The sequence below is a fragment of the Ursus maritimus genome, unplaced genomic scaffold, assembly GCF_017311325.1.
Source record: "Ursus maritimus isolate PB19 unplaced genomic scaffold, ASM1731132v1 scaffold_22, whole genome shotgun sequence".
Taxonomy (NCBI): Eukaryota; Metazoa; Chordata; class Mammalia; order Carnivora; family Ursidae; genus Ursus; species Ursus maritimus.
In genome coordinates, this window is record NW_024424675.1 from 37,707,480 (window position 1) to 37,731,407 (window position 23,928).

Sequence of the window (23,928 nt, forward strand, 5' to 3'; positions counted from 1 at the left end):
CCATTCCTTCCTGTAGGTTTGAGTTACTACCACTTGGTGTAATTTCCCTTCAACATGAAAAACTTCCGGGGCACCTGGGTGGCACAGCGGTTAAGCGTCTGCCTTCGGCTCAGGGCGTGATCCCGGCGTTATGGGATCGAGCCCCACATCAGGCTCCTCTGCTGGGAGCCTGCTTCTTCCTCTCCCACTCCCCCTGCTTGTGTTCCCTCTCTCGCTGGCTGTCTCTCTCTGTCAAATAAATAAAAATCTTAAAAAAAACCAAAAACAAAAACATGAAGAACTTCCTATAGCACTTCTTATAGTACAGGTTTACTGGTGATGAATTCTCTCAGTCTTTGTCTATTTGAAATGTCTTCATTTTGCTTTCCTTTTGAAGGATAATTTTATTTGATAAAGAATAATGGGTTGACAGATCTTTTTTCTTCCAGCAGCATAGAGATGTCATTCCATTTTCTTATGGCCCTCATTGTTTCCAATGAAAAGTCAGCTGTCATTCATATGATTATCTTTCTGTACGTGATAGGTTTTTTTCTTTTGGCTGCTTCCAAGATTTTCTCTTTATAGTGACATTTCAGAATATGATTGTAATATACTCATGTGTAGTTTTCATTGTATTTATCTCGTTTGGGGTGTGCTGAGCTTCTTGTATGTTAATGTCTTTCAGCAAATTTGGGACTTTGGGGCTTTTTTCTTCAAGTATTTTTTTTCCTACCCATACTCCCTCTCCTCTCCTTCTAGGTTTCAAATTACATGTCTATTAGGCCATGTGCTATTGTCCCACAGATCTTTGAGGTTCTGTTCATTTTTCTTCAATCTTTTGTCTCTCTATTCTTCCAATTGGATAATTTCTATTGATTGAGCTTTCAGGTCAGTGACTCTTTTGCTTCTAATGAATGATGTTACATTCATCTAGTGACGTTTTCATTTCAGGTTTTGTTTTTCTCAGCTCTACAATCTATACGTACTATTGGTTTGTTTTGCTTTGCTTTGCTTTGCTTTCTATATCTCTACTGAGATTCTCCAGCTGTTCATTCCTGAAGTACATATTTACTTGAAATCCTTGATTGCATTTATAGTAGCTGCCTTAAATATCTTGTCTGAAATTATTTCAACATCCAGGATAATTTTCTGTTGACTGCTTCTGTTCTTGAGGATGGGTCATATTTTCCTGCCTATTTGTCTGTCTAGTGACTTATGATTGACTATTGGACATCATGTATGATTATGTTATAGCGATTTTGGATTCTGTTGTGTTTCCCTGAAGAGTGAACACTGAAGAGTAGGCAGTTAATTTGGATGGACCCATACCCCAATCCATGCCTCCCTCGTGGTCAGCAGGAGCTGAAACCTCAGCTTAGTTCTTTGTATTTCTTTTCTTTTTAAAAAGATTTTATTTATTTATTTGACAGACAGAGCACACAAGTGGAGGAGCAGCAGAGGGAGAAGCAGGCAGCAGAGGGAGAGCAGGGAGCCTGATGTGGGGCTTGATCCCAAAGGCAGATGCTTAAATGATTGAGCCACCCAGGCACCCCAGTTCTTTGTAATTCTGTTTGCTGCTTTTTTGCTGTAGTCCCTAAGTTCTCCTCCTACTGAACATAGAGTTTTATAGTTGGCCATGGATTTGGGTGCTTTTTATATGCAGATAATGGGACCCATTCTAGATGCAGCTCTTTCTCTTCCAGGATTTACTCCCTAAATTTCTGACAACTTTTCCAGCCCTGAACTCTGTCCTTTGACACCTCAAGCCAGTAAACTTGCAGGTTTTTGTCACTGTGAGCTGCCTGAAGATTGGTGATGCCCTCAGGCAAAAAGTCACAAATGTATAAATCCCCCACATCCAGTTCCCGTCTTTTAAGGGTAAAGTCTCTTCTACTTTCCATCTATTTCTGATTGCTCTCCAGAACTTTCAAGTTGTTGTTTTTAAACATATGTTGTCCAGATTTTATAATTCTGTGTAGGAGAGTTAGTCCAACCAAGCTATACTCCCATTCCTGTGGCATTTGATAACAATGACAGTGACAACTTGGAATTTGATGCCAACATGAAAAGTTGGACTATTTCATAAAAATCTGGTTTGGAAGCTGCATTCCTATGTAGCAAAAATTGGTTAGTGTTAAACGTGGCCACCCCTTCATTCCATGACTCCCTTAAAAGAACAAGACTTTTTCAGTTTGCTGTGCTCCCATCACTCCCTCTTGTCTCCAGACTAAGTCCCCAGACTAAGACCAACTGTCAAATTCTTTCTAACTCTTCAGTGTGGTTTCCAGTCACACTGTTTCAGTTTTTCCTTGTAACCCTTCCAAGCCAAGACCCAGAATCATTCTGTAGCCTATTTGCCTATCTCTCCTTTCCCCCACGATACTGTGCTCACAGCTGCTTTTTCTCCAAACAGTGCTCCATGCTCTTGAACATTCCTCAACCTTTTCCCTCCCCCCACCCTCCACCCCTTCCTTTCTCCAGTTATCTGAGCATTTACTATGTGCTCAGCACTATTCTAGGAGCTGGGGATATAGTAATGAAATCGTAAAGAAATCTTTGCCTTCATGTTACTGGCGTGTGAATGCAGGCTGTGACAATGAACAGTTCCTAATGTGGTGATAAGTACTGTGGAGAAATACAAAGCTGAGTAAGGGGATTGATGGTGATGGACATGTGCAAATGTCTTCGTTTCTCAGCCTCCTGTTTATTCTATGCTTATTTATGTTTCCCACCTTCAGGTGACAGATTGTGCTCTGTATTGGGTCAGTCCTAGCTTTCAACTTCTTAGTTACGTGACTGAGAAAGACCCCCAGCTTTTTTTTATTATGATATGTTAGTTACCATACCGTATATCATTAGTTTTTGGTGTGGTGTTCCATGATTCATTGTTTGTATATAATACCCAGTGTTCCATGTGATATGCGCCCTCCTTAATACCCATCACCAGGCTAGCCAATCCCCCCACCCCCCTCCCCTCTAAAGCCCTCAGTTTGTTTCCCGGAGTCCATAGTCTCTCGTGGTTCATTTCCCCTTCTGTTTATGCCCCCTTCATTTTTTCCCTTCCTTCTCCTACCAGTCTCCCTGCTATTCCTTATGTTCCACAAATGAGTGAAACCTAATGATAATTGTCTTTCTCTGCTTGACTTATTTCACTCAGCATGATCTCCTTCAGTCCCGTCCATGTTGATGCAAGTGTTGGGTAATCATCCTTTCTGATGGCTGAGTAATATTCCATTGTATATATGGACCACATCTTCTTTATCCATTCGTCTGTTGAAGGGCATCTCGGCTCCTTCCACAGTTTGGCTGTTGTGGACAATGCTGCTATGAACATTGGAAGACCCCCACTTCAGCACCTCAAAAAATTTATCAGTAACCTGGAGATAAGAACAGTACCTACTTCTTAGAGTTTTTGAGAGGCTGAAATGAGCTACTGTATGTGACAATGTTTAACATAGTGCCTGGCATATAGTAAATACTCCATAAATATTCGCAATTTTCACTAAAGCTATAAATCACTTAGCACAATGCCTGACACATCATAGGCAATAAATAAATGGTATTAATAGTTGCCATTATTTCTCAATTCTGGATACTGACATCCAATTAATTGTTTTTTCTTCCACCAGGCCAGCAGTATCTTGTCTCTCTTGTTGGAGCTAATGGAGAATGGGCAGTGAAAATCAATACTCCAGAAATTGCTTATTGGCAGCACCATTGGAAGCCACTTGGGGGGAATCCAGTGGGAAGTTAGGGCTGGAGGCAGCTGCTCTTGGGAAGGATTTCATCTCCAGTTGTTACTGATGTGTGAAAATCACAATTCGAACAGTGAGAAAATATCATGGCACAATTCCAGGGGCTAGACCAGCACTATAGGCCTGATGGAGTTAGGTCAATGTTGGAGATGCTTCAAGGAATGACAGTTCTTGTCTTGCTCTTTCCAACAATACCTTCTGTGCTTGTCCAATATATTCCTGCCAAAACTGACTCCTTCTCTCCCCACCATCTCTGGGTGGGTATTATTTAGCTTGGGCTCATTTTCCCTCCACTCCCTAATGAAGTTTTGATTCCCCTCATTACCATCATTTGCCATTTATCAAATTCTCGAAGAACTCTGGGAAGAAGGTGTCAGAGTTTTGCCAGCCCAGCTGGCTTTGATCTGCTATTTGTCAGTGCCTGGCATGCTCAGTGGGGCTGCTTTGATTTTATTATTATTTTTTAAAATTTCTGTTGAGGAGCTGACTTACAGGAAGCATTATTAAGAGGAACTGTCAGAAGGAATGAATCTGCAGCACCAGATTGCTTGTAGGTGGCAGGTACGGGGACTCTGGTCCAGGCTCCACTTAAGGGGATAAGCATTTACAAAGTACCACCTGTGGGCCATGACTCAGCCATGTCTCCTGTTGCTACAGTCCCACAGCCAGGTGTTCTGTTTCCAAGAAAACAACTTGATCTGTGAATTGGGGACAGTGAGGCCTTCGCGTTTCGCTCCTTGCTATGACCTTATATTAATTATGGAAATGTTTGACTATAAATAACACAGACCTAAATAAGAGCCTGTTAAACAAGGTAAAGGTTTATTTCTCTTTCATATAATAGTCCAGAGAGAAGCTGTTTGGTTCTGCTCCAGAAAGTCCTCAGGGACTCTGGGTCCCTCTAGCTTGTTGCTTCACTGTACACGGTGTCCATTTTCCAAGGCCACCTTATTGTTCAAAAGGGCTCTTGAAGCTCCTACCATCATGGCTACATTCCAGCCAGCAGGAAGGAGACAGAGCAAGAGTCTTGAAGGACTTTTGCCAGAACTTGCACACATTTCTTCCATTCACATCCCAATTGGCCAGCACTTGGTCACACAACTTCTCTTGGCTGCAAGAGAAGCTGGGAAATGCAGTGTCTATTCCTAACAGCCATGTTCTCAGAAAGAAAGGAAAATGATCACTGGGAGGAAACTAGCAGGTGGTTTGGGAGAGAGAGGTGATGCACGGAAAACGTTGCCGAATGCATCAGAGGACCTGCGTTTGCATTGCAGTCTGCCCTGCCCTTCCCCCAGCCTCAGTTCCCTCACCTGCAAAGTGGGAATGGTGGCAATTACCTCAGAGTTTGTGAAGATTAAATGATATGTTGTATTGGAAGATACTTTCTAAGGCTCTCAAAACATCAGCAAACATTAGGATCTGCTGTGGAAATTCATTTCTGGTGCTGATAGTATGTGTATCAAATTTATGGAGGCGTTTGTGTGAAACAGTGTGCACCTGTCTACCGGTCTGCACTTGCCCGGGTCTGGCAGCCTGGACTTTGTAGCTGCTTCTTTTTTTTTAAATAATTTTTTATTATGTTAGTTACCATACAGTACATCCTTAGTTTTTGATGTAGTGTTCCATGATTCATTATTTGTGTATAACACCCAGTGCTCCATGCAATATGTGCCCTTCTTAATACCCATCACCAGCCTATCCCAACCCCCCACCTCCCTCCCCTCTGAAGGCCTCAGTCTGTTTCCCAGAGTCCATAGTCTCTCATGGTTCATTCCCCCTTCTGATTACCCCCCACTTCATTCTTCCCTTCCTTCTCTTACCAATCTTCCTGCTATTTCTTATGTTCCAAAAATGACTGAAACCATGTGATAATTGTCTTTCTCTGCTTAACTTATTTCACTTAGCATTATCTCCTCCAGTCCTGTCCATGTTGCTGCAAATGTTGTGTAATCATTCTTTCTGATGGCTGAGTAATATTCCATTGTATATATGGACCACATCTTCTTAATCCAGTCATCTGTTGAGGGGCATCTCGGCTCCTTCCACAATTTAGCTATTGTGGACAATGCTGCTATGAACATTGGGGTGCATATGGCCTTTCTCCTCACTATGTCTGTATCTTTGGGGTAAATACCCAGTAGTGCAATTGCTGGATCATAGGGTAGCTCTATTTTTAACTTTTTAAGGGACCTCCACACTGTTTTCCAAAGTGGCTGTACCAGCTTGCATTCCCACCAACAATGTAAGAGGGATCCCCTTTCTCCACATCCTCTCCAACATTTGTTGTTTCTTGCCTTATCAATTTTTGCCATTCTAACTGGAGTAAGGTGGTATCTCAATGTGGTTTTGATTTGAATTTCCCTGATGGCTAATGATGTTGAACATTTTTTCATGTGTCTGTTAGCCATTTGTATGTCTTCATTGGAAGTGTTCATATCTTCTGCCCATTTTTTGATTTGATTATTTGTTTCTCGTGTATTGAGTTTGAGAAGTTCTTTGTAGATCTTGGATACCAGTCTTTTATCTGTAGTGTCATTTGCAAATATCTTCTCCCATTCTGTGGGCTGCCTCTTAGTTTTTTTTGACTGTTTCCTTGGCTGTGCAAAAGCTTTCTATCTTGATGAAGTCCCACAAGTTCATTTTTTCTCTTGTTTCTCTTGCCTTTGGAGATGTGTCGTGAAAAACATTCCATGCTCATGGATCGGAAGAATAAACATAGTTAAAATGTCTATGCTTCCCAGAGCAATCTACACTTTCAGTACCATCCCGATCAAAATATCAATGACATTTTTCAAAGAGCTGGAACAAACATCCCTTAAATTTGTGTGGAACCAGAAAAGGCCCCGAATCATCAAGGAATTGTTGAAAAGGAAAAACAAAGCTGGGGGCATCACAATGCCGGATTTCAAACTATACCACAAAGTGGTGATCACAAAGACAGCATGGTACTGGCACAAAAACAGACACATAGACCAATGGAACAGAATAGAGAACCCAGAAATGGACCCTCGGCTCTTTGGGCAACTAATCTTTGACAAAGCAGGAAAAAACATCCAGTGGAAAAAAGACAGTCTCTTCAATAAATGGTGCTGGGAAAATTGGACAGCTATATGCAAAAGAATGAAACTTGACCACTCTCTCACACCATACACAAAGACAAACTCCAAATGGATCAAAGACCTCGATGTGAGACAGGAATCCATCAAAATCCTAGAGGAGAACATAGGCTGTAACCTCTTTGACATTGGCCACAGCAACTTTTTTCACGGACTTTGTAGCTTCTGAATGGCCGGTTGGCAAGAGATTTCATTTGTCAGGTGCCCGGTACCTGTTAGTGCTGGTTGTGGTGTCAGGAAGCCCAAATGGGGCACAGTGAGAAGTCCTAAAGTGTGATGCGGGGACAATTGGTGCAGAAGTTGATTTTAAACCTTAAAATGTTTGTTAATAACAGTATCTTTATTTTAACATATCATTAGAATAAAAGAAGGAGAACTTGACCATCCAACCTGGGGCTTTCATAGACATGGTTTTGGGCAAGACTGAGTTTCTATAAAGTGAGTTTAAAGGAAAATTAAGTAAATGATAATTTAAGTGGTACTTGGCTTTGGCAGAAACTCAGGTGAGAATCGTATCTCTGGCCAACACCTAGATTTCCGCGTGGTGAGACCCGGAGCAGAAGACCTGGGAACCCTTTTCTGGACTCCTGACATGTGGATGGAGACTGTGACATAATATTTGTGTTGTTTTAAGCTGCTAAGTTTGTGATAATCTGTTACGCAGCAGCAGAAAACAAATACATGTGGCTAGGGATTAAGACATCAGAAATGTCATCAACCTGGATGCGTTTCCTAAACCATTTCCTCGTTTGGACCCTGGTGAGAGGACTATGTACTTGTAGAGTTGTTGGAAGAACAAGTAAGGAGAAACATGTGGGTTCTTACCTAATATGAGGGAAATATTGAGCTTAATAACTGTGGATTAGAACACAGGGCTGTAGGATCAATCCCTACAAAGACCACATTTGCCCAGTTCCATGACCCCAGAGATGGGCAAACCTTGGCAAATCTCGGTAAAGCTTTAGACTAGACGATCTGGCAGAACTTTCTTTATGCCCGAGTCATTTAGTTTCTTGTGCTTTAATTCTCTCCAGCCATTAGCAAAAGGGCCTGAACTTGGACCTAAGCCTGATGAGACATTGGAGCATGGAAAATTCTGGGCAACCCACCATCTTTACCAGGGAAAAATCAGAGGCAGATGCTTTTGGGTGTGGGATCAGAAGCCAGGACACTTAGGGGACAAGCTCTGTTGAGCTTCTCGAGAACCTTTCAGTTGGGGTCTCTCGGGGAGAAGTGTGCTGCCCAGAAGTTGGATGGGACAGCAACTCCCAGGATCCCAGATCAAAAGCCTTTTCAAAATCCATCAGAAATGATTTCTTAACAAGGAGAAGGTACCAATGAGAACGGTGTCTTCATCTGATGTGAGTTTTACTAAATAGGAAGATTTAACTGATATTCTAAGGCAACTTTACTGGAGATAAGAAATCACCTGGGGTCTCTTTTTTTTTTTTTTTTTTTAAAGATTTTATTTATTTGACAGACACAGCAAGAGAGGGAACACAGCAGGGGGAGAGGGAGAAGCAGGCTTCCCGCTGAGCAGGGAGCCCAATGTGGGGCTCGATCCCAGGACTCTGGGATCCTGACCTGAGCCGAAGGCAGACGCTTAATGACTGAGCCACCCAGGCACCCCTGGGTCTCTTGTTTTAAAACGTTCCCAGATCCTCCAGCCCCACACCCACAGAGTTGGATTCAGAAACATCAGGTAGTCACCAGCTGTCTGCATTTTTATCAAGCTTCCCAGGGGATTATGGTCCATGCAGGTATTCGAGGACTGCAGGTGTCCTGACAGATGTTTAACAACCAGCTTTCTGGGAAAATAAACCCTGATTTGTAATGTTTACAAATTTCTGAGGCGTAAACGCTCCCATGGCAGCTGATGGCATTGACCGTCAAGAAGAAGTGCACGGGAGCATATCATTCCATGGTATTTCCGCCGGACAGCATGAGAGGCAACACTGACCTCGAGCATAGAAACACAGTACATTAGTCAATCTATGTAGTACAATAGACGTAGTCAAGTAGAAGGGCCGCGTTTTGAGTATTACCTTTGTTTTTAGTATAATTTAAGTTTATATAATGTAATGGTGAATAGTGGATCTGTTTACCAACTGGCTCACAAAATTCCTGAAGACTGAACAATAGGGTTTTGCAAGCCAGTGCAAGGCAGCTCCAATAAACAATTGAGCTGAGGGACGTTGATTTGTTTGTAGGCCAAGTACACGATTCCTCTGGGTAGGGCCTGGGCAGCTTAGCTCTAAAAGCTCCCCGTGTGATTCTGAGGTTTGTACGGGGCTGAGAACCAGTGACCTAAACCCTCAGTACTCATGGAAATGGACGCAGCATCAGCAGCACCTGGGGGCTCATAAGAAACGCAGAATCTCAGGCCCTGCCCTAGACCTGCCGAATCTAAACCTGCATTTCCAGAAATCTCAGCTGATTCGTAGGCACAATAAAGGCAAGGAATTTGGGGTTCCCAAACACACCAGCTTGTGACAGTGACACGGACGTGCTTTAAAATGCAACTTCCTGGGCTCACCACCAGAGATCCCCCCACTCAGTGGGTCTGGGGCTCCCGGGATCTCTACTGGGGTGATGCCCGTGCACTTCTGGGTGCGGGAACCTGCTGTAGAGAATTCATTTCAGAGCTAAGTTCTATGAGGTAGAGGGGAAATCCTAGCAAGAGAGAGAAATTCTTCAGTCTGTACCTGGTAAATGCCACGAGGCAAAGCATGAGAACAAAAAGGACACCGTGGAGAACACGTAAGCATTGAGGAGGCTGGGAGAATGGGCAGCTAAGGAGGTCAAGCACCTGGCGCATGAGGGTCCTCAGTGTTGTTCTTCGTGTGGCACTGCCCTGAGGTGGGGTGCGGACTTTGCACTCATGAGCAGTTTCCTGGCTTCCTGGTGCCTCGGTCTGGCCTGCTGTGAAATGGGGATCGTAGTCCCTCCCCGCCCAGGGTGGCTCTGAGAAACAAAACACGTGTGTAGAGGGCCAGGCAACCAGCCGTCTCAGCACAAGACAGCTGTGACCAATGGGAAATCTTGAGCACGTGCGTGTGCACGCATGTGTGGGGGTCTGCATGCATGCGGGTGGTCATCCCCATGGCTGTGCAAGAAGACAGGTAGGAAGGTAGCAAGAGGCCCATGCTGGCTGACCCCAGAGCTTTATGCTGAGTTCGAGGGCAACGGGGATGCCAGCGGTAGTGGAAGGAGTCTGGCTAATTAGAAAGACTTGGAACTAAATAGCACAGCTGTGGGGGATGAGATCAGAGAGGCCAAAACCTTCACTTGCAAGGACAGAAAGAGTACAGAAGCCATGGCTGCACAGTGTGGGGTGAAGGAACGGAGGTGAAGGGGCCACGGGACCTCTGTGTCTGGAGGGAAACACACCGAGGAAAGAGGCTGGATATAGGCTATTTTCTTTATGGTTGTCTTTTCAGTAAAGATGAGCTGTAAATAACTGGGCTGGAGCACTTCCCAGCTAGAAAGTCAGTTGATACCAGGGACTGTAGTTAAAGATGCAGAAGGTCTGGAAGCATGAAACCTGTGGGTTCTTCTCACGCTCCTCCCCTCCTCCCCCAGCTCCTCCATGAACTTAGCAGACAGATATCACCGTGCAGCTTTTAGCCGTCACTTATGAAAAATGCGCAGGAGCAATCCCTGTCTCAGAAGAGCCGATGTGCCGCAGTCTGCTGAAGGGCGTGTCTGGGAATAGGCAGTAGTAAAGTGCCTGGTGCCCCATAGAATTTAGGGCCAGTGTTCGTAGAATCCTGCTGGAAGGTGTTCCTTATGTCTCAGTCCCCACGCACTGTACGTAGCTCCTGTTAACCTGCAGGGATTTGCAAGGAGAAGGGCCATGGATGGAGGAAGGTCTTGTTAGAGCAGGTGCCAGGACAGGGCTGGCTACATAATTTGCAGGATCCAGTGTGACATATAAAGCTTACGCCTTTCTTCCATCGTGTCTCTCTCTCTCTGATAGTGTTTCGTACTTGCTATTTAATGTTGTTCTAAGTAAAGCAAAATTAAATTTTAATAATTAGCATGAATTTTATTCTTCATCTTGCATTGTGCAGTGCCTGTTTGGAATGCAGATAAAAGCCTTTAACTCATTCATGGAATTACTGACATTACACAATTTGCATTTGGTTGCTTCTACCTGGATAGGTGTTTTGTTCGTATCTAAAGAGTGGGGACCTGCACAAAACTAACTCAGCTGCTTTTATTTCACTTCTTGATGCGTGTACATTCTGCCAACACTCTCTGCCTCCGTTCCACGGATGAGTAAGGAAGGACAGAGAGGAGAAAGAACTGTGGGTGGTCTTATCCTTCCCTTTCCTTCTGTGGCATCGTCTTCAGCATAAACAGTCGGCTAACATGAGACTTCTCAGACACCGGGAGACAGGGTATGATAGGGCTCCTGGGGTGCTCATGTTTAGAGTGTCATCGCGTTCTTTCTGGAAGAAAGTTTTCTCCCCAGCTTCACTAAGGTGTAATTGGCAAATGAAACTGTATATATTTAAAGCGTACAGTGTGGTGATTTGATAGACGTATACATTGTGAAATGATCACCACAGTCGAGTTAATGAGCACATCTGTCACCTCACACAGTGATTTATTTTTCTTTTTTGGTGGAAACACTTAAGATCTACTCTCTTAGCATATTTCAAGTTTACAATGTGGTGTTAATTCCACGAAGCAAGTTCCAGTGGGAGCAGAGCGTGCTTCTCGGGCTTACTGTTCTCTCAGCCATAGATGGAACCTGTGCCCTGTACTCGCTTTGGGCCTCACCCAACCACCATGCGTCCTGGGTCCGCCGCAGTCCAGTGTTCAAGGGGCATTTTTGTTTTTTTGTTTTTTTTTTTAAAGATTTAAAAAAAATTTTTTATTTACGTGACAGACAGCCAGCGAGAGAGGGAACACAGCAGGGGAGAGGGAGAGGAAGAAGCAGGCTCCCAGCGGAGGAGCCCGATGTGGGACTCGATCCCGGAATGCCAGGATCACGCCCTGAGCCGAAGGCAGATGCTTAACGACTGCGCTACCCAGGTGCCCCTCAAGGGGCATTTTGAATCCTCTGTGCAAAGGAGGGGGGACTCTGTGCATGGACTGCGTGCACCTCCTCTGCTCACACACATGCTCCGTTGTCCCATCAGACTCCACTTACAAATCGTAAGGTCAATGATTAAATAAGTAACAGAATGAAGAAGGGGACGGCAAGTAGAACCAAGCGTGGGGGACTTCTGACTGTACGGGTTGCCTGCCCTTGAAGCTGGCCCTGGCTGGGGTCTGCCCCACGTACCACGCAGGGGGGTGAACTAGACCACGTCTCTCCCTCACATGCTAGTGGGGCAGATGCCCTGGAGTGGGAGCCAGTGTGGCATGTCTGAGGGCCAGAGGGGCAGCTTGGGGCCAGCATACTGCTGGGTAGCAGCAGGATGACAAAGTCCTAATGAGTGAGGGCAGTGCAAGGAGCACAGGCTTTGGAGTCAGATGGCCCTGAGTTTAAGTTCTGGCTCCATCACCACCAGCATGATGACCCTGGGTGGTTATGTACCTTCTCTGAGCCCTCACCTTCCACATTTGCACAGTGAGGACAAAACCAGATCTCTGCACTGCTGACCACTGGGCTTGTTGTGAGAATTGATGAGAGAATGTACTTGGAAATCTTTTGCACGCTCTGGGTTGTCATAGAATCCTAAGGAGTGAACAAGGGAAAAAGGAGTCAGATGAATAGAAACAACGGGGGCCCTGAGAAGGGTGGGGAGGCATAATTTACATCAGGAGATTTCCAGTGTGCCAACAACATCCCAGTTACAAACTCCAATGGAAAAGATCTCATGTAGAGCAGGATCTGGACCCCTGAAAGACCTGGGAATAAGTCAAACAGGCAACTGAAGGATCTTATGCAGAAAGCGCCATCATTTTCCTGGGGACACAGAAGGGGAGGGCAAATGGAGAGGCACTCTGTGCTCCCGGATGGGAAGAATCGGTAGAACAAATATGACAGTTTCCTCAAACAAAACCCTGATAAAATTGTGGACAATAATAAGTCAAAATGTGACATAGCTAAGAAGTTTTGAAAAAAGGAAAGGAAGGAAGGAAGGGAAGGAAGACATCATTTCAAATATCAAAAACAGGACGAAACAAACCCGAAACGTACAAAAGCAACCCACAAGGCAGTGACAGTATAAGCAGCCTGGCCCTGGCAGAGGAAGGGACCAAAGCGAGAGCTCATGTAGGCCGGTGGGAATTTAGGGCACGCCGACAGTGACTCCGCAGTTAGTGGAGAAACTGTAGCTCCCATTTGCTGTGCCCTGTGCTATAGGTGTCTCACTGCCCTCACTCAATCCTCAGGGCAACCTGAGAAGCAGGTGCTGGTAGTATTCCCATTTCCCAGGTGAAAACTCTGAGACGCAGAGCTTAGGTGACACCCCTGAAGTCCCAAAGCCGGTGAGGGGTGGAGCCGCTTTCTAGCTGAGACATCCCAGCTCCGGAGTTCATAGTCTGAACCACCAAACAGGTGTTCGATAAACAGTGCTAGAATCCTTGGGATCTCAACTGGGGAAAAAAGTGAGATTCCCCTCCTCGTACCGTAGGTCCCCTTACCTCCCGCCCTCCAAAAAGTCCCAGTCTTAAACATCTTAAAACACGAAAGTACTTAAAAGAAATTGGAAAGTGTTCATGTAATTTTGGGCTGGGAAAGCCCATTTTAAAAGCCACAAAATCCCAACTCATAAAAGATTGACTTTTAAACTTCTTTGTGGAAAAAGACAGGAGAATCAAGTTACAAGAAAATTGCAAATCTGGAAAATATTTTTGCCCTAATTGACGAAGTCTCAATATCCTTAAAATGAAACACTTAAAAATCTGTAAGGAAAAGTCAAGCACCACAACAGAAAAATGGGCAAAGGTCCTACAGGAGGCAATTCACAGAATTATAAATGATCACTAAACGTGGGGAAAGATGTTTTACCTCAAATAATACATGTCTGTTTTACCTTAGATTGCCAGTGATTGGGAGAGAGATGGGGGGGGATGGTCATAGCCCTGTTGGTGAGGGTTTGGGTAAACACAGCGCTTTATATTCTTGTTTGGGAGTGGTATTTCCTCTGCCTGGAATGTTCTTCTCCCTCATATCTATCACTTCACTTCCTTCACCTCTCAACGAAGTCTCCTGCCTACTTCATCTAGAATAGTCCCCACTCATCCCGCTCCGTTTCACCCCTTTCCCTCCTTGCTTTCTCCTGTAGCTGTTGTCACCATGTGACACCCTGCAGCTTTTCTGTCTGTTCTCTAGCTTTCTTCTTCAGACGGTAAGCTCCATGAGGGTAGGGACTTTGTTCACAGCTACATTCTCAGCACCTGGAGAAGAGCCTAGTACATAGAAGTGCTCACTTAGTAATTGAATGCATAAGAAAGAATGGGGGTGTATTGGTGCAGTTTTTCTGGAGGGCACTTTATCAGTACCATCAAGGTAAAAGGCACACATCATTTTGCTTTATAGAATTTACAGAAACTCTACTAGAATTTCTCACCAGAGATACTCAGAAATACAGAAATATTCACAAGAGGCAAAATGTGTGTGTGTGTGTGTGTGTGTGTGTGTGTGTGTGTGTGTGTTTATTGTCTAGTCTGGAAACGACCCGTCGAAAAAATGTGGTTGAATCAACTTGGAGGACATTCATACAACAGAACACTATTCAACTTGTAAAAAGAATGAGGTAACTTTGACTATGGCTGCAGACGTGGCTAGATATAGTATAGATAGAGATATGGGAACGGGTATGGATGCAGTGTCCTCAATAAGAGGAGAAAGCTAACTCTAGAGTAGTGTGTATAGAATGATCCCACTTCTGTGAAAAAGAGAATTGATGCATACACAACTGGATAGAAATGTAGGAAAAAGTCTGGTAGGGCATATAACTAAGTGTATCCAGTGTTTACCACTGAGAGATGGATGGGAAACTTTCACTTTGAACTTGTCTGTTCACTTTGAACTTGTTTGATTTAAAAATTTTAATTCAATGAACATGTTTCACTTTTTAATTTTTTATTTTTAAATGATTAATTATAGACTGCCAAGCACGTATCATTTTTGTAATTATAAAATGCAAATGGTAAGGGAAAATGTGGGACGGAAATGGAAGGGGCTATGATTCTATTCGAGTAGCAGAGACTTGACCTTGTTTTTTTTTTTTTTTTAAAGATTTTATTTATTTATTTGACAAAGAGAGAGTAGCAGAGGGAGAGAGAGAAGCAGACTCCATGCTGAGCAGGGAGCCCAGTGCAGGACTCAATCCCGGGACCCCGGGATCATGACCTGAGCTGAAGGCAGACGCTTAACCAACTGAGCCACCCAGGCACCCCTGTGCCTTTTTAAAAGATTTTATTTGACTTGACCTTGTTTTTAAGAACAGGAGGGTTCTAGAAATTACAGCCAGGTCTGGTCAGTATTGACTCCCCCACTTCACCCTCCCATGATTGCCATTGGGTACCTACAGGATATGGGCCAAGAGAGAAAAACAAGGATAACAGGTGTGTTTGGTCCTGACTTTGGTCAGTACTTAATAAACAGGACAAGTGTGTATCCTTGTCTTCGTACAAACACTCTTTAACTTTCTCACTCACCTTGTGCTTTTTTGTACCCTAAGAACCCGACATAGTGTCCTGAGTGCATTGCCCACTGCCTTCAACAAATGTTGATGAATGGTTGTCTTTTGGATCCAAACGAGTCCTTTAAAAAAATACTTCATGTTTTAGATGTATGTTAAAGTTTTTATTTTGGCACAGTTTTACATGTGACACCCAAAATGAAATATCTCTGTGCCAAATTATTGTAAATAAGATTCATGCAAGAAGGAGCAAAACTTGGGTTTAGGGCTGTGTATAGCATATAAGCTGTGTATTGGGCCAAGTCTGGGGCAGAACTGAATCACTCATTCAGCAAAGATTGATTGATTAGTTGATTGATCTGTCCTAGGCACTGTTTAGAGCTTTGAAAAGGTAACGGAGAACAGGAGAGATAATAATTCCTGCCCTCAAGGAGGTTTCATTCTAACCGTGCGGGGGGGTGAAGAATAAGTAAAGTAAATGCCTCGTTTCATGAATTCTAAAATGCAGTCCCCCTCCCCACGTTAATGCGTTTGACACTGAGATACATTCTATTGTGCAGTCGATGGAACTGCTATCCTGTGCTGGCTCTCAGGGAGACAGTTGTCATATGTGGTTGCCATTTTTGTTCACGCGTAAACTTTATTATAGATGTTCTTATGGCCGTCCCTCCTGCCGAGTTATGTGCAGTGTTGGAGCTGCATGTATTGAGTTTAATTTCCATTTAACATTTTGTAACATTACACTCTGTTGGATTCCGCATTGCTATTATGCATGCAGAAGGGAATGAGAATAGAGCAGGGGCATTGGTTTGATGTGAGTGAACAGACGTCATTGGACTGATCATGGTAATTCCATTTTTTGTATATTGTAAAGCAACACCCATGTGCTTTATTGGCCTAGGCAAGGAAAATACTCAAGGAAAATGCAACTGTATTGCATTTGGTTATTGAAATAAATCCAGAGGGATCTCCTTCCATGTGCCCATCAGCACTAGGAAAGGCAGAAGAAATGATCAAATCTCCTTGGAAAAAGGAAAGACATTTTAAAACATTAAGAGGTTGGTATCATTGGTTTATGTAACAGAATAAGGTCCATTGTTAAAGCATTGTGTCAGTTAATTGGCAACTTTTTTTTTCACTTTTAGTGGTACCTAAAATAATGGTGTGTCTCACAGCAAATGGCATCGTAGATGCAATGAAAACTGGTCGTGTGAGAAACAGCAGTGGGAAAACAACATAGTTCCTTGTGTAAGGGGTAAGGAGTTGGGGATATTGTGGCTTTAAAGGTGTGATCAGAGAAGACCTCATTATCATTGTTACAGTATTAAGGCCAAAGACTGTGCCTTACAGAGAACCTTATTATTCAAAGTGTGGTCCATGGACCAACCATGATAATTTTAGAGAAAGGTGATACTAATTTTGAAAGCAATGAATGTAAACGAAGGTCTGTGGAACGTGGAAGAATATTTGCTTTGGGGAAATTGGCCTGAAGAAGAAGATGTCTTTGATCCCCACTCTATTGAATTGCTACATTAATTCTCAGTGAGTCCAACCCTCTACACTTCTGAAGATCTCAGGAAAGTTTCATTGACCACATAGTTTTTACATTGTGTTGAGTTTTACGTATTTAATGTTTGTAAAGGCATTTATTTACTTTGTATATTTTCTTTACTTTTCATGGTCTGTCTGTAACATTTTTGCTTGAGCATTTGACTTTTGACCATTGTTCAATATTAATTAAATCTTAAGATGGAGGTTGTCTATAAACACACTATAAAGATAATACTGGCCTTGACTTATTTGGTGTTTTTCCCCATATTTTAAATGCCAACAAAAATGTGTAACAATGCCTGTCCAGCACTCCATCTAACAGGCAAGTTTTCGTTCACTGGTATGATATCAGAGGGCTTACAGTTGCCGATCATGTTACAGTGAGCATTTTCCTTGTTGTTTTTATTGACTCTGTAGGCAAGTGTGGTTCTCACTGGACTGCATTGCTCACCTGGACTGGGAGACTCCTGCAGCTGAATAGCCACTCCTGACACCTCCTCGCACAGGTGTAGCAAGCGGGCAGTAAATACAGTGAAGCGATGGATCGGTGCGTGAACAGGTGGTTTGAGAATCTCGACCAGATGGTAAGTGACTCTGAACAAACTTATGGGAGGGGCGCCTGGGTGGCGCAGTGGTTAAGCGTCTGCCTTCGGCTCAGGGCGTGATACCAGCGTTAAGGGATCGAGTCCCACATCAGGCTTCTCCGCTATGAGCCTGCTTCTTCCTCTCCCACTCCCCCTGCTTGTGTTCCCTCTCTCGCTGGCTGTCTCTATCTCTGTCAAATAAATAAATAAAATCTTAAAAAAAAAAAAACAACTTATGGGGGCTGTTCTGTTTGACGTCTTTGTTGACAGCCTGGGAGAAGGATTTGAGAATATGCTTTTAAAACATGTAGATGATGCAGAAGAGGCAGTACTCCTATCCTGGAAGACGGAAATAGAATTCGAAGGACTTTGAACAACCAGAGAAAAGGCTATGTGAAAAACAGAATGAAATGAATTTATCCTGATTCATGAACAAAAACTGGTTTCTATAGAGTGGAAAGGTTGTGTGTTTTGGAGTCAGGGAAATGTGAGTTCAAATCCTGGCTCCGTCACTCCTGGGCTGTGTGACCATGGACATGCCACAACTGTCTGAACCTCAGACTCTTCATCTATGAAACGAAGATAATGTTACCTCCCACGGTGTTGTTGCTGTAAGGACCAAATGAGTTAATATAGGTGAAGGGTCTCGCTCGGTCCCTGGCACATAATAAGTATTCAATAAATACTAATTATTTACAATAATATCCTGAGGTCCCCAGAAAACAGCCCTCACAAAGCTCATGCAAAAATCATCTAGAGGTGGGATAAGGAAGTGTGAATCACATATAATCCCTCTCCCCCAAACTGCAGTGATAGATAAGGTCAGAAGGTCCTCCTGTGTCCTACACTAGACGAGCCTTTATTGGAATTCCAAACCCAGCTTTGGCCACTCATTCCACATAGAGCGTAGGGAAGCCCCAAGGAGTCTAGGGAGGTGTGGCTGAGGGGGTCAAAGGGTGGAAACTGGGTCCCGTGGAGGAGGAAGGAGTTTGAAGTCAGAGTAACTCAATTACTGAAGCCAATTTAAAGAACATTTTTAATGTGTATACTAACATGTACATTTAATTTTAATTACTCTTTTACCTCGGGGGGCAGGCAGTTGAGGTAATCATATTCCTCATTTCTGGCATGCTCTATTAGTTACGTATTGCTGAGGAATAAGTTACCACGAATTTCGCTTACATCAGTGTAAATTCATGACCTCCCAGTCTGTACAGAGTTAGGAGTTTGGCACAGCTGACGGGGTCCTCTGCTTGGGGACTCACGGGGCTGTGATCAGTGTCAGCCCAGCTGCATGGCTTTCTGGAGCTTGGGACCCCTTCCAAAAGCAAAGGGCTGTAGGCAGAATTCAGTTCCTTGTGGTTGTAAGACTGAGGGACCACTTTTGTCCTATGAAGAGGTCACTTGCAGATCCTAGAGGCCTCTCCAGTTCCTTGCCACGTGGTCCTCATGACGCCTGCCATGGCTGTCACAACTTGGCAGCTCATGTCTTTAGAGCCAGCAGAAGAATCTCTCTGGTCTGCTAAACCGGGACCTCCTGTAACATCGCCGTCAGGGGACTGGCTACCCATCGCGTTGGCCGCATAGTGCAGTTTAATTGGGGAGACANNCTTTCTTCACCTTCGTCATATGCTGTTGGCCGGACGCAAGTCCCAGATCCCGCCTGCACTCAAGCAAGGGAAGGGGATTACACAAAGGCAGGGCTCACTGGGCCTTCCTGAAAATTCTGCCAGACACCTGCTGTCACCATTTGCATGCAAAGCTCTTCATTTTTATTTTTTTTTAATTTATGTTTCCACCCTCGATCCCAGGCATGCTCCCTGCTCACTGCCACCCCACCCCTGCCGTGGGCACCCTGGGTGTGATTTATGTAGTTGGAGGTGTATGCAGATTGTGCAATTCTTAGGGTAGCTCTGGTGCGAAGGTGCTTTTAATTCACAGGAATGGCTTTGTGTTATAAATCTCATTCTGTTTCTTTTTCACTCGACGTTTGGTTTTAAGATTTATTCACCTTGCTATGTGTAGTTCATTGCTTTATATATATCTTCAAAGATGGAAGTGGGATCATGCTACGATCTGGATTAGTAACTTGCTTTGTATTTTTACTATGACTTTGCCATCTTTCTATGTCCATACACATCGATTGTCCTTTATTTTGACCACTGCGTAATTTTCTACTTAAGGGATTTATTCAATTCCTATCATCTCAGGCCTGGAGGGTGTTTTGAAGGCCATGGAGGGGGTGTTTATCAAATGGGACAGAGGGATAGCCCTAGGGGTCAGGGGCTCCCATCCTAGGGTCGGAGGTCCCTATCTGTCTCTGGAAGCCATGTGGTCACCTGTTTCTGCTTCCAACCGTGCGTCTGCTCCTTTCTCTGGCTCAGTTTCCCAGACTGTGGGGAAGTGCAAGGCCAAGTCCAGTCACCCCAACCTGGTGTCTACCTGGGCTCTGATCTTGAGCATCTCTGCTCCTCTTCACCCACATTTGAACAACAGACCCAATCTGATTGGTTTGTGGCCAGCCAGTGGAGTTTCTGGCTTTAAGTCAGGTGCCCGCCTTTGGTCTAATCAGAAGGAGCTGTGAGCTGAGCAGTCCCATGATGTACTGTGCTCAAAGCCCCCAGGGATGGGTTCGCTAACTAACTCTGGCTGCCTCTGTCCACTGTGGGCATTGGGGTTTGCAATCGTGGCCTTCTCTGTCAGCGCTGCCCAAATGTACGTACGTACATACACACACACAACTCACTCGGGGTCCATGTCAACATGCAGACTCCGTTCTCCCTGAGACGCGGTCCTGAGACTGCTAACACTACGGATCAGGGCGATGCCGGTGACTGCAGCAGGGAACGGTCACTGCGTCTCCTGTGAGCCAGACCCACGGTGTGTTAAGACCTTGGATCTTCAATAGCCTTGGCCGAGGGCACTTGGCTAGCCTTCTGCTTGAAGATGACCTGACTTGTTCACAGCTCGTGAAGAACTGGAGCCAAATTCTTTTTTGTTTTCTTTTTTTCTTCTTTCTTTTTCTTTCTTTTTCTTTCTTTCTTTCTTTCTTTCTTTCTTTCTTTCTTTCTTTCTTTCCTTCTTTCTCTTTCTTTCCTTCTTTCTTTCTTTCTTTCTTTCTCTCTCTCTCTCTCTCTCTTTCTTTCTTTTTCTTTTAGATTTTTTTTATTTGAGAGAGAGATACAGAGATAGAGAGAGCATGAGCAGGGAGGAGAGGGAGAAGCAGACTCGTTGCAGGGAGCCCAATGTGGGGCTTGATCCCAGGACCCTGAGATCATGACCTGAGCTGAAGCAGACACTTCACCAACTGAGCTCCCCCAGCAGCCCATGGAGCTGGATTCTGACCCGGTCCATCTGACTCCAGAGCCTATGGTCTTAACCTCTTAAGGGGTTGGGGAAGCGAGACATAAAATTCCAGAGGGTGAGCAGCCAGGCAGTGAAGCTGTGGGAGGGGAAGGGAACAGGTGCGCCAGTGGCCTGGGACTTGGGGACCCAGACCCAGCACCCAAGTCTGCTTTGATGATGCCCACCAATAAATAGCCACATAGTAAGCTGCTCACATCAAAACAGTTGGCTGCTATTGTAAGGAAAGTGTTTGCAGCTGTTAATCTTTAATCTGGGGGCAAGTTCATGACCATCAGTACATAGGGAGTTCCCAATGGCTCTGTTTTCTGCCAGTGGGGATTCTGGGGGACAGAGAAACATTATTGCTGATAGGGAGCTGACAAGATAAATGAAGGGAATCACTTAACTTGAAATGAAGTTGAAATGAACAATAAAAATACTGATAGCTTATCTAGCACATGCTAGGACAACAGAATACTTACTGTGTGCTTATAATGTACCGGGCAATAATGTAGGTGCTTGACCTGCATTAACCCACAGTTACAATCACTGTACGCGGCAGTTACGATCACTCCGGTTTTCAGGGAAGGAAGAGAGGGTCAGAGAGGCTAAGTGACTTGCTCAAAGCCACACAGGTGAGAGGAAACGGAGCTGGTTCTTCGCACTCTCCTGCTCACCCACACAGACTTTGTGAAGTAGTTCACAGGAAGACTGTGCGGGTCGGGGCTACATCATGTGGGCTACAGGTCCCAGAAAGCACCTTGTGGGCAAGGGTGTGTCTTATTTGTTGCTATAAACAGAGCTTCTGGCACTATAAAATGATTTTTAAAATTTCTTAAATTATTTTTTAAATGCTTTTTGAAGGAAAGAGATCTATAGTGACACAGTCAAGAAGGACTTCTTGGAGGAGGAGGTTCTAGGATGACACTTGAATGATGGGCAGGGACCAAGCTGGAAGGACAGAAGGAGATGGCCCAAGAGAGCTTTGCTTATCCCAGGATTGCTCAGGAGACTGGCAAGCAAGAAAAAATATTTTCATGTGGTCAGGAAGGACAATGGTTTAACACCAAATATTCTTTCATCTTCCCCACCTGACAAATGAGAGAAGCATTGGACAGAGCCCCTGTGGCCTGGGCGGGCTTCCTCATTGTTCTTTCTGCTTCTTGCCTCCTCCCTCCCTGTGTGTGTGTGTGTGTGTGTGTAGTGGGGGTGTTGTGTGTGTGTGTAGGGAAATGTGTGTGTGTATATGCGGGGATGTGTGTGTAGAGGGGATGTGTGTGTGTGTGTGCGCGTGCACACAGTGCCAGGGGCTCAGTGATTGCAGAGGCAGAAACATCTTCAGCGAGGAGGAGGGGGGAGTGAGACACCCTCCCCATCCCCACCCCCCACCCCCTGCTCTGGTCCAGAAGGAGGAAACCTAGCCAACAAGCTCTAGGTAGTGGAGTCTAAGTCCATCCATCATCCTAATCCCACGAAGAACCTTAGAAACCTCCCCTCAAGTTCGCATAACGTTATTTTGGCAAGAAAAGGATGCATAGTGGTTCCATTATCCTGATCAGCTCCTGCCGAGTGTCCAGCTGAACAAAACACAGCTTCTGAACAACCGAGGAAAGCAGAGATTTCCCCCCGGCAGTGAGGATCGCTTATACTGTGAGTCTTCTCTTCCCGGCTCCCTTTCTGCTGCTGCTCAGTTATCCTACCTAACTGGGGACTTTGACTGGGGACTCCCTTCACGAAGCGGGTGGTCCATTATGACAGTCTGGGAGGAGCTGGGAGGATCAGATCCTGTTTTGGGTTCCATTCCTCACTCACTCCGTGACCTCTTGTGAGGGGTTTGGTCTTTTTCCAAAGTCTTGTCCTTTGATTCCTGGGTAGCTCAATGCGTGGTTTCTTCTAGATGTCTGAAGAGTCCTCTGGGTCTTTATTGATTCATGTCTGGGACATCGGGGCCCAGATACGTTTATTCTCTAATAACTGTGTTTCTGGCATAGTGTGTATGCACCAGCTTGTCTGTTCCTTTCCCTCGTCACTTTTTTTTTTTTACAGCCACACCCATGGACTGTCCCATGTCACCACCACTGGCCATCTGTTCTAGCTCTTCCAGTGGCGTGCAGGGTGGAGATCGCACACTGGCAGCCCATCACTCAATTCCAGTTGGGTGCCCCCCCATTTTGTTTAATTTACATACAGTAAAATTCACCCGTTTACTGTACCGTTCTGGGAGCTTTGACAAACGTCTAGTTGTGTAACCACCACAAGTCAAGACAGAGCATCTCCGCCCCTCTCCCAGACTTCCTCCCGCTGCCTCTTCATGGTCAAACCCTCCTCACTCACAGCTCCTTGCAGCCACTGATCTGTTTTCTGGCCCTATAGTGTAGCCTTTGCAAGATGTCCTGTAAACTGAGTTATATGTCATACAGCCTCGACGCTGGCTGCTTCCACTGGCCCTATGCACTCGAGACCCGTCCATGTCGCATGTATCTCCAAGTAGCTGCTGTGCCCTCAGATAAACGTGTGTCCCCTGCCACCACAGTCCCCACCGGGCCTGCAGTTACGTTACCTGCCTAATCCCAGGGAGCTCTTGAGTTTGAAGCACCCTGGCAGATGGCTTGAAAGCGGCGTGACTTTTGGAAGCAAATGGCCTGGGATCAAATCACGGGAGCCACGTGCCCTAGGGCCCCTGGTTGACTGCACTCCTCCACACTTCAGCTTCCCCATCTGTCGAATGGGGGTGCTGGTGTCCTTGCCTGAAAGGGAAACTGGTGAGGGTGGGAGACCCTAACACGTGGTAAGCACTTAGCAGGGTGCCTGGCACCTAGGAGGTGGTCAGTTAACTCTTGTTAGGCTCGTCGTCAGAGTGGCTGAGACCAGGGTTCTATAGGGCATTCTGTGCCCAGGTGACGGCTTCGCCACTCACTGACTCATGCCGTGCCCTGCCCCATGGGGAACATTTGTACACTTACTGTACATCCAGCCCTGCTCTCAGGGC